We start from the raw sequence: 14664 nt of genomic DNA, 5'->3' as shown, positions 1-14664 counted from the left end.
ATTGATTTCAGTGCTCTTGAATGTCATCTTGTTATGGTTAGTGTTCAAGTACTTTTACCAGCAACGGGGAATCTTTTCTAATTAATACCAATACTGTGTAGTTTATTGTTTATCTATGCCTTTATGATGACGATTTGTGGGAAAACAAAGAATTCATTCTTCTGTGCTACAAGCTGGTAAAGGTGTCCCATTTATTGCGCTTGGATGGCTCAAACGGGCGAAAATTTTCACACTTTTTCGTGGTTTGAACGAAGAGAGGTTTATTTTGATTCGTAGACCACTTTGGCTTTGTGTTATATAGCATGTTGTTGAATGAGCAAAATGCACAGTAATGGGAAATAAAAGCTCGTCTAGTCAATGGATGAGGCGTCTGAGATCTGACCAGTGAAAGGCACGATCGTGTAATTCAGATTTGACTTGACCCATCATGTAGACTTTTTATAGCAAGGTGGCATTCAAAATACTAGGATGTAAACATCTAACATATTAATCTCAATATCAAATATGAGATAACAATACGTCTTGAAGCAGTGCTTGGCATAACTCCAGTCTGACTGGTGGTAGGCCTACTTATCTGGGTTACACGTGTTCGCACAGCATTCATAGAGATGACTCTAAACACCTTGCTTGGCGAAATATTATCTTTAGCAGATGTTATTTTCCCCATTAAACCATCAAACAAGCTCTAGCCTGTATGAACTGAAATAAGCATATATGTGAAATTTCTTTTGTAAATAAAAAACAATATGAAATCGGGAGACAACCAGAGCTCTTACAACATGCTTATCTATTTTCTCAATCTAATGGGTTCAAGGATTGACGTTCTCACATGGTATAACTCTTTTGATAATACAGCTACAATGAGCGAACACCTGCAGGTTAGTACACGTTCATTTTCGTGTTGTGTTTCTTTAAATTCTCGAATCAGCTTCTCCAGATCTAAACATGTTATTCCCGTGGTCAGGTGTGCTAAAATTTACAATGTAGAAACTTTCAGTAAGATGAGCGTATGTCCGTACGTGGGTCTATACACCCGTGTGTTCGTTCCACACGCAGTATATTCTTCAACATGTATGCGTCAAAACAGACATTTATATATCAGCCGTTAATCAAAATGGGACTTCCGGATCAATACTCGCAAGGCCAATTTCCAAGACAATGTTTAAGACAAATCGCCAAGGAAATAAGTATATAAAGATTCTTTTAGGCGAAGCAGTATCTAAATTCTGCACCATGTTTGAGTATAAATTGTCGATAATTAAAATATGTATGTCACCGCTCATAGATCCAACGTTGCTATTTAACACGATGACTGTAAGTTTCTTAGGCTCGGTCAACTCCTATTACACAGGACGCCAGTGAAAACCATAGCGAACGTAATAGACATTTTCAGACCATTTTTTGTCTTATTATAACTGATGGCTGACTTGGCACCTTATTCCTTTATGGGTTGCATTTTTGTGTAAACAACTCAGATGAATTAAAGTAGACAAAGAAAACACACTATAGTGAGCACTTTCAACGTGTGCACGTACAGTGTCGTCAGTGTGTACTCTTTGGCCATTGCCCTCATCGTAATGAGGGGCCAGGATTGTTCCAAGAGTCGTTGTTGCGTTCTTGTTTAGCTTGTAGACAAGATGAGCCTGGGAATAGCATTGCTTCTCTGCGGCCTGGTGGCCAGTGGGAGTGCCCGACACTGCGAGAATATCTGCAAGCCCATCTGTACAGGAGGGACCGCCGGAAGGTGGCGCCCTCATCGGGGACATCACTGGAACTATCATCGGAGGTGCTCTGACGGGAACATGCAGCCCGGTATGTCCCAGTCAGTGCAACTGGGAAAAGAGGGGCACCGGCGTGAGTCTATTCTACTTTATGTTTTCAGCCTTAAACCTCACTCAGCAAACGTATCATTCGAAAGTGTACGTTTAGCAGGAAATTTGCCAGCAAATTGCCGATATCAGTCAAGTAAGGATACGAATGAGTAATGAATAGAATTATCGTATATTTCCTTAAGTAGATTTAGCTGAAGCAGACATCGGACAGCCTATAAAAGAAGTTTCCCTAGTTCCTTTAGCACAAAGAAAATCAACATATCCACGGAGACAATTTAAAGGCTCTACATATACGCGCAAGACACAGTGTAGCGTCAAGGGGACGTAACTCGCAATCTGCTCACCACCTGACGCCCTGTACCCTCTCGCCCAACGCTTTCCAAACTTTCATCAATAAGACTAACTCCGCAATGTAGACAGTTTCCATTATTTCCATATCATTCGCGCACCTGTAGAATAAAATCCTAACAAGAGACCGAATTTTACCGGTTAAGTGTAACCATTTGCCAGTTATCACAAAGTAATCGCTGCTCGGGTTTTCCTATGTAGTTGCTTTCTTAATTGTATTTTAATATTTACGCCCTAAAATATACAAAATTACAAAACCTCCTAAAAATCTGAAGTGATGACAGGGTTCAGATTCCATAGTTCAAATGCCATAGTTATGGTCTTCAGCTGAATAAATTTCCACAAATAAGACCGACAGAGCGACTTATAGTTCTGCTGCTCAGATTAAAGCAGATAGAATCCCGCCATTTAGACCTATACTGGTCAACCGTTTGTATAAACAACCAAAGATCTTGCAAAATATTTAAAGATGTAGACTGCTGTCTTATAACGATGTTTAATCTCCATGAGTTATGGAGTCCTACGCGGCTTTGGTCCGATGGAACCTATGCAGAAAATAGGTTACTATAGTTTGATATGGTAGATATTAATATACATATTAATCAGGTCAAATGTTTGACCAATCGGCGTGCCAGCCTCTGGTAGCACAGAATTGCCGCTACAGATCTTCATGCATAAAAAAATACTAATCAAGTAACGCAGCTCGCGCATTTAAAAACTGATCTCCATTGTGGAATTCGGTAAAAGTTTTTACCACCTCCCTTTTCACACTTCAAAGCCGCAACCTTGCTGAATCAAGTGTATTCTTGGCGTATTTATATTTTGTTGAGTCACGCTCTTTCTTTCACCAGATAGAAAAAATACAAAAACGTCTTAACACAGAAGTGTTATCACGCGAATTAACCATTGTAGCAGTTGTGACGTAACCAGTATTAAAATCTGTCTAATCTACGCCGGTTAAAAAGTGAGACTGCAAGTTCTGTGCCCAGAGAGTCAATGGTGTACATAGCCTATAGTGTAGGAACGTCTTAATCATATCATCTTCTGCTTTCATGTCTAGACCTGGATCGAGGCCGTCTTCCCGGCACATTTAACAGATTATGACCTGAACGGTGATGGACTGATCTCTCTCAAGGAGTTCGCTGCTGGTTTTAAAGGCAGCCACCTAGACTTTGCTACCCGCCACGTGTTTCATTTGTCTGATAAGGATGGTATGTATTTTGTTATTGATGGTATATATGTACTCAAAGTTTAGTTTGAATTTGTTCGGAACGTTTTCACCAACTTCTTTAGAAAATGCTAGGCTTCACGAAAATTCGCAATTTTTTTAGACTAAGCTAAATATTTACCACATATTCGGGAAATTTACATATGTTTCAGACTATGTATGTTTGACTAAACTTTTCTAGAAAACTCCATATTGTTATTAAGCCGAAAATTAAGCAATTCACGAAACTTCGGAAGTTTGTTGAAACCGAGAAGTTTTAAGTCCACACCCAGACACTTCAATAATCGGTTTGTAGCAGAGCTCTTGAAATGAGTCGAAACTGCACGTAAAGGTGTAAAAATCCTATTTTTTCTCTTTTCAGTTATATACTGTTTTTTTTTGTTCACTAAATGCATCTTAGCATACATATCTATTTAATATAACACTTATTGTGAAGTTTCTTGGTATTGTACTGTCAGCTTTTTTACGTCTTAATTATATTAATACTGCTGTCATTCCTATAATTGTCCAAAACAAGCACATAATCTGGATTAAATAATTTTCAAGTTTTTTTAATCTAAGAGCTGCTTGTGGTTTTGGTTTATCGACATAAATTAACAAATTTACAGTCTGAACATTGCCACTCGTAGATGCGCCCCAATGTCAAATTATTCCTTTGGCCTAAAACTGCAATTAAGGTATTTTTTCTATTTATTTTCATTGTCTATTCTACCATACAACTGGAATATTTGTTATATTTCTCTTTTTGTAGGCAATGGCTTTATCTCTGCCACGGAACTTGCTGTTGCCCCGCTCAAATTCCGCTAAAGCTACCTCAGGGTTTCTCACTTGACTTTTACGTTCTAAAGTTGTGGGCGAGGTGATGTATACAAAAAAAACCCCTATGAAACGGTTCGGAACCTCTTACACAAATATAAAAATATCATAAATATATACGAATATATAAATATTTTGGGAATAGCGTTTAATGTTCACATGAAAGCGTGCCGAAAAACGTTACGAATGGCTTAATCTCCAAGTTTTGTGAAGATGGGGCAAGTGGAATAAACTACATATAAAACAAGATTTTTGTTTTATGACGAAACGTCTCTGATAGATAGTTTTATTTCCGAAGTTATTCCGAAGTCATTACGCATTTTGTCAAGAAATACTAAACACATAAACATTATGCTATGTGAACATACAGACCTAGGGGGATCTAGTAGGGGAAAACAAGTGAATACAGGTGATTGGTATACATGTTAGACACACAATCATATTTGCTACTTGTCGCCATCGTATAAATGAAAATTTTTTGAATACAGCGTAAACCACCAATCAAAATGAAAAAGTGAACATGTTTGCAGGCCTTACAGATGTTTAGGCCACCAGGAGAATCCTGGTTTATGCAGGAAAACAGTATAAACAGAGCATAGAAAGCAAAACCAGAGCATCGACAAATATAAAATAATCACACGTAATCAGTGAAACACGGCCTGTTGCAAATTTACCTCAGTTAAGGGTTTATTCCAACTCTTCATGTATGGGCCTGCCAATTAGTGCAAAGCGTGCTCTTGGTACTGAGGTTCTTCCTATGAATTGAAAAAACGGTAACAGATAAGCTGTTCCAGAGAACAAGTCTGTTGCTTCAAAGAAGAACACTATATTAACTTCAGCTGGGAGAGTAAAACCAGATCAGCAGCGGTTGGCAAATGGCAAATGAAATACGGCCTCTTTTTCAATTTTCCTCATTTAGGGGTTTTTACGATAAATGTAATAATCAACCTATACATCCTCTAAGAGTGGTATGAAAACAATGAATAATGGCCAGGCCACGATGAACTTAGTCTACAAGCAGAATCCTATAGTGTACCTGTAAATAAGGGTCAGTAAGTTGTGGCGTGCATGTTATAAGGGAGACAACTTTGTAAAAACGCATTTACGTTTGTAATCCTGATGAGCTCACTAACATTTACCTGCTTCTGATGTTTTCTTCTAAAATCGTTGTCCCGAAACCAAAGATCACAAAAGTCACAAAGTTACCAATTTACAAAAGTCCAAACGGCTATGCATTGTATACGTGAAACAGTTTTGAGTACGCCGTGGTTAATCTAAACAAAGATTACGTTCAGGCATATTGTTATTCAGCAAACCTGTTAGACACTATTCAGCTTAATGTTGGACAGAATCGTAATGAACTGTTTGAGATCGGAACGAAAGATTTCAGGATGTTAGTGAAGACATGTCAGTCATATCTAAGTATATAACAGAGTTTCCACAGCATCAATATAGCTGGACAGGAAACCGTGGTCTAGTGGTTAGCGACGCTTATCTGGCTGTCGTTGAAGACCAATTCATAGTTTCCAGCACCCGGGTTCCTCACGAGGAACAGAAGGTGATAAATAATATGGAGCTAAATGGGCCAAATGCTGATTTTTGACAATTACTAATGTTTAAAGTAGTACGTACAGGGCAGTGAAATAATTATGTTTGACTCTGATGACTCTTCAAGAAAGAATTTCTTCCTTAAAAGCTATAATTTTCATTTTTTTATGCTAAAATCTGATTAAATGCCTGTCTCATCTAGGTTAGATTTACTTTGTTTTCACCTCCAGTACTATAAATCACGTGGCCAAATAGTGTGGTGTTGATTGGTTCAGAGCAGCCTTGTCTTCCACCAATACGATGTGCGTGTCTATTCATCACACGTTACTAAAAGTTTGTTACGAAATTACCACAGGTGATAGGCTTACCCCGAGCTCTCCGACTTCTGAACGCCATTGGGAACGAAACACTCCTCGGTAATCAGCCAGTCACCCGTTGGTCTGCGCAGACCGCCGACCAATGAGATCGCTTCTTCGAATCCGCCGCCGCTTTGAAGTCACAAACTTGGTCAGGTACTTGGCGAAGGGCGTTGGTTTGCTACGAAATTCCTCACTCCTCCGTCTATAAAACTGACCGCCATCGTATGAGTGGTGCATTATACAGATATTGAATACATGTGTAATGTGTTATGAGGAATTGTCAGCTTAAGAGAAGTGATATTCAGCGAGGGCGAAGGCCGAATATCACTTGTCAAGAGCTGACAATTCCTCAAAGCCCATTCCACAGCATGCATCATGTTTCATTATATCGAAAAAACAGAGCACCTTTTCGGGTTGTGTTTAGATTTCTGAATTTGTACGTCGATAACAGAGTTATAAGGGCAAAACGTTTGTTTACTTTACATCTCTACGCCTTAGAATACATTATATACCATATAGGATTAGGTTGACCTTATTCACTACAACTTTTTACCTTTGCCAGTTTATGGAACAGGCCTAATATACTGGTGTCAATGACGTCACTCACTTTTGTCAAGAAAATCACAGTATTTAATTTGTTGTTCTATGTTCTATTACTTCTATGTTGTTTAGCGTCATGCAGAGGAATATGATATACGACGTCGGACAGTTTAATGGGTTGAGAAAACTGTTCACGGTAAACCATCAACCTTTGGCAACTTACAGACTTTTCAAGAGCTCGTGTCTTGGTGTACACTAAATATCTAACCAAGAGGAAAGTATACTGAATCTACAATCGCTACGGCGATTCACGTCATGTGATTCTATACCATTAAATTCTTTTTCATGGAACAAAATCAACGTCAAGAGCTCACATAACAAATGGAGAAACACTTTTAGTGTCATCCAGGATGACTGCTTCGATTGTTCCTGACGATAGCTCGTATTGCCCAGATATTGTATTAGTCATTGTATAGTCATATTACCAAGTCTTCTACGACTATCTGATACAAGAACATATCACGTTTTGAAAATGTACGCTTTCTGCGAACATCTAAAACTTATGCATGAGCATTTTTGTACGATTTTTTCTCTCCGCAAATCATTAACCTCCGACCTCGGGAAAAAAGAGAGTTGAACGAAGCTCTCCAAATTAACTCGCTAGGCGCTCTGCACATTTCTTGCGTTTGTTGTAAAGGCTCCAACTGGCTGCGAAATCCTTCTAGAAGAGCAGCAAACCTTCCTGAAGAAATCGCGAATTCCCTCCACCTTGGCGGCGTAGATGATTGGATTTAACAGACTGTTCATACAGCCCAGAGTCACCAGGAATGTAAATACTGGGAAGCTTGTCTGACTTGGGTCACCCCCTTGCGAAGCTCCAACCACACTGTAGAGGCCTGAATTAAGAGATGGAAAGTATTGACAGATGGATTCATAGATTTAAGTACGATCAAAGAAGTCGAACTTCAAAAAAATATGAAACAGAGTTTCCTACTTTCATTAAAGTAATCGCATTTGACGAGCTCATACGTCAAATTGCACCGAGTGAAATATTCTTGAGAACAGCGAGTAACGCGAATCAAATAAATAAATAAAATCAGATTGCGCAATGTGGATGGCGCTAGCACTGTGAGGAGTATTGAAGTGTGTCGGAAAATTTCAGGCGTTGAAACCTGAACTTTGAGGAGTAGGAAACTGAAACCGAAAACTGCACTATGCTCGAGAAGTATGGAAACGTGTCCCCAAATACCTGCTCTTAAAAACTTGACAGGATGAAACGCATTAGAGGACTTTCGTTGCCTCGCTACTTTGACCTTTGTAATATCGGGCGAGGCTGCAAAGCAACGATGTAACGAGACAGCGAAATGGCTCGCTACCTCGCTTCTATACCTAGTTCTGCATGATATTCGTCAGTTTGTTGGTCCAGCGCCTTCCCTTTCACGGCATCGTCTCCACTCTTGCATTTTGAGGACGTGTCGTATCGGTCACACACGTGCTACGCATGGGTATTTGTTAAAAGGAGAAGATGCTCCTCATTGCTTTGCTTGTGACCAACGATTCACAGTCAAGCACATATTGCTTGACTGTGGCGACTTTGCTCCTGTACGAGATTCCTTTTATCACGTGAGCTCTCTTTCAGAACTTTTCAGTTCTGTAGAAAGTGATACTATTTTTGACTTTCTCTCTGCCATTGGTATGGCAGGAAAGCTGTAATTTTAAACAACCGTCTGTGTTTGTTATGTGACTTCTGGTGTCCTTTTTGACTGAATAGTGAATGAATTATCTAGTAGCACTTTTCAAAGAACAATTGTAAACCTAACTTGATTGTAAATACTATGGCAACTTTTATCACGTGGTGTTCTTTGTGGCCTAGTGGTTAGCGTGCTAGAGCAGCACAACCACCCTAGAGCCTAGCATTAATGCGATGGCTATGAGTTTAAGTGCAGCTCATGCTGGCTTCCTCTCCGGTCGTACGTGGGGAGGTCTGCAAGCACAGCTGCGGATGATTTTTGTGGGTTTTCACCAACCTTTACCCTGTTTTATCTCCTACCATAATGCTGTCCACTGTCGTATAGGTGAAATGTTCAAGTGAAATAAAACTCCAATCAGACAAGCAAATAAATAAATTTAACATGTGTGGTATTGGTAGTTAGAATGAACTTTTTGTGGAGCATGGTCATGGACAAGAATACAAAAAAATGGAAAAACGTAAAATATTCAATACGACAAAAGTTGTCCACAAACGCAGGCAGTATTTATTCGTGCTAACGGATAGCTCGGATATTTGCATAAACATAGACTGTGTGGCCTAGGCTTGTTTGTTCTCGGGTCAGATGTTTGTAATGGCTGAAAGAGGATCGTTCAATAGCACGCAAGACATTCCGCACAACGTCCTTCTTTGTTTTTTTTCTTCGATGAGTTGTTTGCACATCGATTCACGAGTGGTCCATGTGTCAAGAACCAAGATGTTCGTCACGCTTCCTCATTAAATATGTCGATACCGAACTATCGTAATAATGGATGTTTGCCTTGGGTTTCTAATATGCAGATAATATTCTCCAGGATACCGAGTCCCATTTACATTTATACTTCATTAAAACATTAATTTATAGACACCAGAGCAGACACTCAACCCAGTGCCGGAATTCTAGAGACACCTTTCCAATCCGCCGTTAAATCGTCATTTTAAGGAACTTTGTTATCAATCTTCAAGCACAAATCTTCAAACACGAACACGAAAAGTTTTTAGTGAGTGAAACGTTAAACATTTACCAATCAAAGGAATAGATAATCGTTGGGTTAAATTATCCTGCCCAATAACTCTGAACAACATCAAGTGGACAATATACCACAAGAAGTGTACATGCATACCATTTACGTCTTGATAGGCAATATGACAAACAAATACACACACACACACAGACAGATAGACAGACATGACGACAATACCCTCTGGTCAAAATTAAAAATGATATTAAGAATAACCTTCTCATTAATTTTCTCTTACGAGTACAAACAGAATTATAGTTCCTATATTTTGCACAGTTATACAAGGATATTACGTATTTCTGTACATACCGACCGGTAACCAACAGCAGAGGAACGCTCCTATAAGCAAGAATATGGAGCACATAATTTCCGAGGCTTTCCTCAGCTCGTTTGTCTTTGTCCCATCTTTACCGTGGTGTGTGCCCTCTATCCGCCTCCGGTGATGCCTCGATATCAAATAGAGCTCCGTGTAGGCAACAATCATACAAAAAACCGAAACCATCCCAACGGTGAAATAGAAGTAGATGTAGCTGGAAGGGTAGGCATCTAAAAACCTAAAGCTGTTCACGTTGGGCTTATGCCATCCCATAAGAGGTAAAAACCCGAGGATTATACAGATTATCCAGGTCACAATACACAGAATGTGATGGGTCGGAGTTGTCACCAATTCAGCGTAACGTAAATGCATGGCCACTTTTAAATAACGGTCAATGGTCAGGTAGTTCACGAAGAACACAGAAGTTACCAGAAAAGCGCAGATAAATCCCATTCGAAGCCGAAACTCTATTGGATTCTGTAAGGGAGCGTATATTCAGTACCGCTACGTAACATGCGAAAATCCCAGAGAAGAAGTCCGATGTTGCCAGGTTTTGGATGAAAACATTGCCTGGAGCCTCTCTCACTTTGCGCTCCTTAATAAACCCAAGGATGACAATGCTGTTCAGTGTTACTATAGTTAAGCCAACAATCCCAAAGACAACGTTTGCGATAATCAACGTCAAGGATAATGGCTCTTTGATGCCACCCATATTTAACAGTGCTGAACTGTTGCTGTTGTTACCCTCCATGCCGTTTATCTTTTCTTGTGTGACTCGTTGAGGGTAAAGGTAAATCGTGTTAAGGAGGACCATCAATGATCCGGTAGAAGGCTGTTAGCCATCAGCTAGAGGCATCAAGCACACGTCCTCAAATCTTGGTGACACGGAATTAAGCCGCACGGTTTTTTTCCCATCATAATGGTAGATTCCCTTGAAAAACTGTAACGTCACCGTTTGACTTGTCCGGGTATCAAATGCGCTGTGCACAAGAATATAGTGATACCTGATGGTAAACTGAATTGCTTGTTACAGTCTATTCAAAGGCACAAATCAGTCACACCTGTCAAAGATTAATTTAACTTCAAGACTTGTCTCGTAAAAGCTCAACGAATTCAAATATAGGATCTGTGGTATATATAGGCTTAATTTTCTGTTCTCGAAGGTGTACTTCGGCAATGCCCTTATATATACATTTCACTAATTATTGACAGAGCTTAGCCGGATGTAGATAACCGGTTTCCCAGCAGAATGGTGCCCAACCTCCCTGTAAAGCCTTATGGGTCACACCAGGCAACACGTCTACCAAAGTCATACATTTGCGATGAAATGAAGCTAAAACAACTGTTCGATGAAAGCCGAAAGCATTTAAAATCAAGCGAAAGTTGTTTCAATGAAACCTGGGCATGGATCCTGGAAAAAAGAAGTAAAGATGTGGACGGCAATAGTCTCTGACTAAAGTTCACCCAGACCGAAATATGAATGTGTCCAGGCTCTATAAAAAATAATGCTTAAGCTATTGTGTTTACGCGAAAATATCTTTACATTTAAGTACCTATGAAATGGATTGAAACAACCGTGGTAACTCCGTTGATGTATTCTATTATCCTCAATGAACTCTACACATTCACTTAAATCTTGAGGGAAATTTGAGAATCACGTGGGCATTTATCGTTAGTAATATTATTTCACCTCTTTAACTGTCTTTTCCATGGGAAAATGTATATGGTTAAAGAGAACTCAAATCAAGGAATGCATGATTTTCATGCCTACATAAACTGTAGCCTTCTGCATATCTGGTATAGACAACCTATATGGTATAGTGCACGTTTATCCACTTCATTAAGCAAGAGCAAACATTTCTTTTTTCCTCCTAAATTGAAATGTTTAACCAGGGTGCGGCTGGTGCAAAGTGTTCCAGCGATTATGATACCTGATAGCCCGGACATGAAGTTTAACAATAACACATCGCTGACTTTTGATTTACTATCTCATGTGTGTAATGCTATAAACTGTGTAATAAATACAATCGTTTATTTGTGTTCACTAAAAGCCTTTCTTTTGAAACACTCAGTTAGAATATCGTGCCTGGTGAAAACAATGATGTTGTATTACCAACTAAATGTGTAAGCATTGAACCGGAATAGAAAACACTAAAATGAGGTGTAAATCAGATGAAAGGACATTAAACACTGTCCAGGAAAATAGGTCGATTTATTTAAATTTTTAATAAAAATTTTCCAAGCGATTAAAGTGGTTTTAAAACATCACATTCTGCCGTGGTCCGTAGTGACATAGAGAGTATCGATGAGGTGACACCCATATTTGATTGCCTGAAATAGCTGGTTTCAAAGTGCTCGGCGAATGCATTCCTAAATCTATATATGTATGTGTATTTGAATGATGGAATCAGCCAGTTTTGTATGTTAATAGGCAAAAATCTGATGTAACGTGGCTGGTCTCAATATGGTCAGAAAAGGCCACCGTAGAATCTCAAATTTCAAATGCATTTTACCAGATTGAAAAAATTAATAACAAAAATGTATTCAGACATGCCCTAGATTTTTTATATGGAAATAGTCGGTTGGGTCACAGTCTACACAATTTTGGCGAAAACACTTGTAGGCAATGTTTTAGGATAGCCGTTAGCTAGTATTGGAGTATATTACACTTTCGGTTGACAAGACCCATTCATTAGAACATTATAATAAATGTGTTATTTAACACAGATAGACACTATTTTAAAAAAAACAAGGTAAAGATAAGACCAACACTGAATTAAATGGACGTGATGATGGGAAACGCTTGAACACACTCTTGACTGCATGGAACGTCTGATTTGACAATACATATGTATAAAGATGAATCTGGTTGTATTGGTAACGGTATTCAGTGCATTGTTTAGCAGGCAACATTAAAACCAGAGCAAAGGGAGTGGGGATATAGGAAGTCAGATCTCCAGGATAAACATTATTTTCAATATTTTCGATGTATTTTACGTGATTTGGTCACGTTCACGAGGCCTAAGTGACGATATTTTCTACGTGAGTTGATCACATACATGTACACGAGGCCTGAGTGACGATATATTCTACGTGATTTGGTCACGTATACGAGGCCTGAGTGACGATATATTCTACGTGATTTGGTCACGTTCACGAGGCCTAGGTAACGATATATTCTATGTGAATCGGTCACATTCACGAGGTCTGAGTGACGATATATTCTACGTGATTTGGTGACGTTTACGAGGCCTGAGTGACGATATATTCTATGTGTGTCGATCACATTCACGAAGCCTATCTGACGACATATTCGACGTAATTTGATCACATTCACGAGGCCTAGCTGGCGATACATCTTACGTGATTTGGTTACGTTTACGAGGCCTTGGTTCTATGTGAGTCGGTCACATTTACGAGGTCTGAGAGACGATGTATTCTACGTGATTCGGTGACGTTCACGAGGTCTGAGTGACGATGTATTCCACGTGATTTGGTAACGTTCACGAGATCTGAGTGACGATATATTCCACGTGATTTGGTGACGTTCACGAGACCTAGGTGACGATGTATTCTACGTTATTTTATCACAAAGGGGAAATATTCATAAAAGTACAAAAACGCCTGTGGCGATCCACTCCAGGAGTTAATCTACTCTGATACAACAGAATCATTCAAATAGATGATCACTCAAACAGAATCATTCAAACTGATGATCACTTAAAGTGCGAGAGAATTTATCAGGATCAATCAACCTAAACGTAACAACAATCCCGTAATTAAGTGATACAACTTGCCCAGTTAGAACTGTTTAGTAGGAGTATGGGATATTAGTATTATACAGAGTGCAAATACCTGACCATGACCTAGCTAAAGCGCCCATTCACACGATGCGTTTAAGTCGCATTAGCGACTTGTCGAATTCAGTAAAACTAACACGTATGAACTGCCTCCCCTTTTAAGTCGAACGATGCAGATCGTATTAAAATCAATCGGTCGACTTGTGGCATTTTTCACGGTGACACAATACAGTCATACAAAGTGTATATGTTTGCTTTTGGTGTTAAACACCATACTCTCACAAGAAGTCAGTCAGCTTTATAAACAGATCTAACCAAAATATCCGGCTTAAACCACGGACCTTTGACAAATTACTGACAAAATTTCCCACGTCTAACGTACAGATTTGAATGCCTATTTGTAGAAGGCTAGTGGTTTTCAACAAAGGACAACTTGCAACGAGATGAAAAATCGTTTGTCAACCCACAGTGGCACATCGTCTTGGAAATGCATGACGCATGGGCTTCTCCGATATGCGGTTGAAGTTGTTATGCAATAGGTCTAGCCGATGGAATAGGTCAAGTCATCTGTGTGCCGTTAAAAGCACAGGATAACATCCTTTTCCGTCTAATATATTTGAAACAAGTTTTGTCTTACGAATTATACCACGAGTTTATGACAGTGTCTTTAATGGACATTTATTAGGAGGCTAACCTGATGAACAGGTGCCCCCATTCTCAATGTAATTGTAGAATATGCTGTCAGCTAAAGTAAATAGGGTTGAGGTTTCATTGAAATAATACTGTATATAAACTGTATAGATTTACAATAATATATTTTAACTTATCTGACATATAGTTTGACAATATATGAAGAAATAAAACAAAATAATTTCTTCGTGTGGTTCAAATACATCTCCCTACTCCATTACCTAATTTTGTTCAGCATTAAAAAAAGGAACTAAATTATAGGAATGGAACTCGTGATACTAAACAGACACTGCGGTCTCAATGAACGCATGTTTCCACTGGACCAATGCGGACAATGCTTTAGATGCTTCGCGAAATATGGGGTGAATGTAGACTTCCTCTGAACGTCTAAATTATTTCATTTTTTCGATTTATAAAA

The 14664-nt window shown here is 39.1% G+C and overlaps 1 long non-coding RNA gene across 1 annotated transcript; it reads left to right on the top strand.

Moving 5' to 3' along the window:
* Positions 1–1642: 1642 nt before the first annotated feature.
* Positions 1643–4284, top strand: LOC135466323 (uncharacterized). Its single transcript, XR_010444104.1, has 3 exons — positions 1643–1854; positions 3241–3391; positions 4160–4284. It is a non-coding gene; the product is annotated as an uncharacterized LOC135466323 (long non-coding RNA).
* Positions 4285–14664: the final 10380 nt, after the last annotated feature.

This window comes from Liolophura sinensis, chromosome 6, assembly GCF_032854445.1.
Source record: "Liolophura sinensis isolate JHLJ2023 chromosome 6, CUHK_Ljap_v2, whole genome shotgun sequence".
NCBI lineage: Eukaryota > Metazoa > Mollusca > Polyplacophora > Chitonida > Chitonidae > Liolophura > Liolophura sinensis.
Note: the sequence above shows the minus strand (reverse complement) of the source record. Positions and strands in the feature narration are given on the sequence as shown.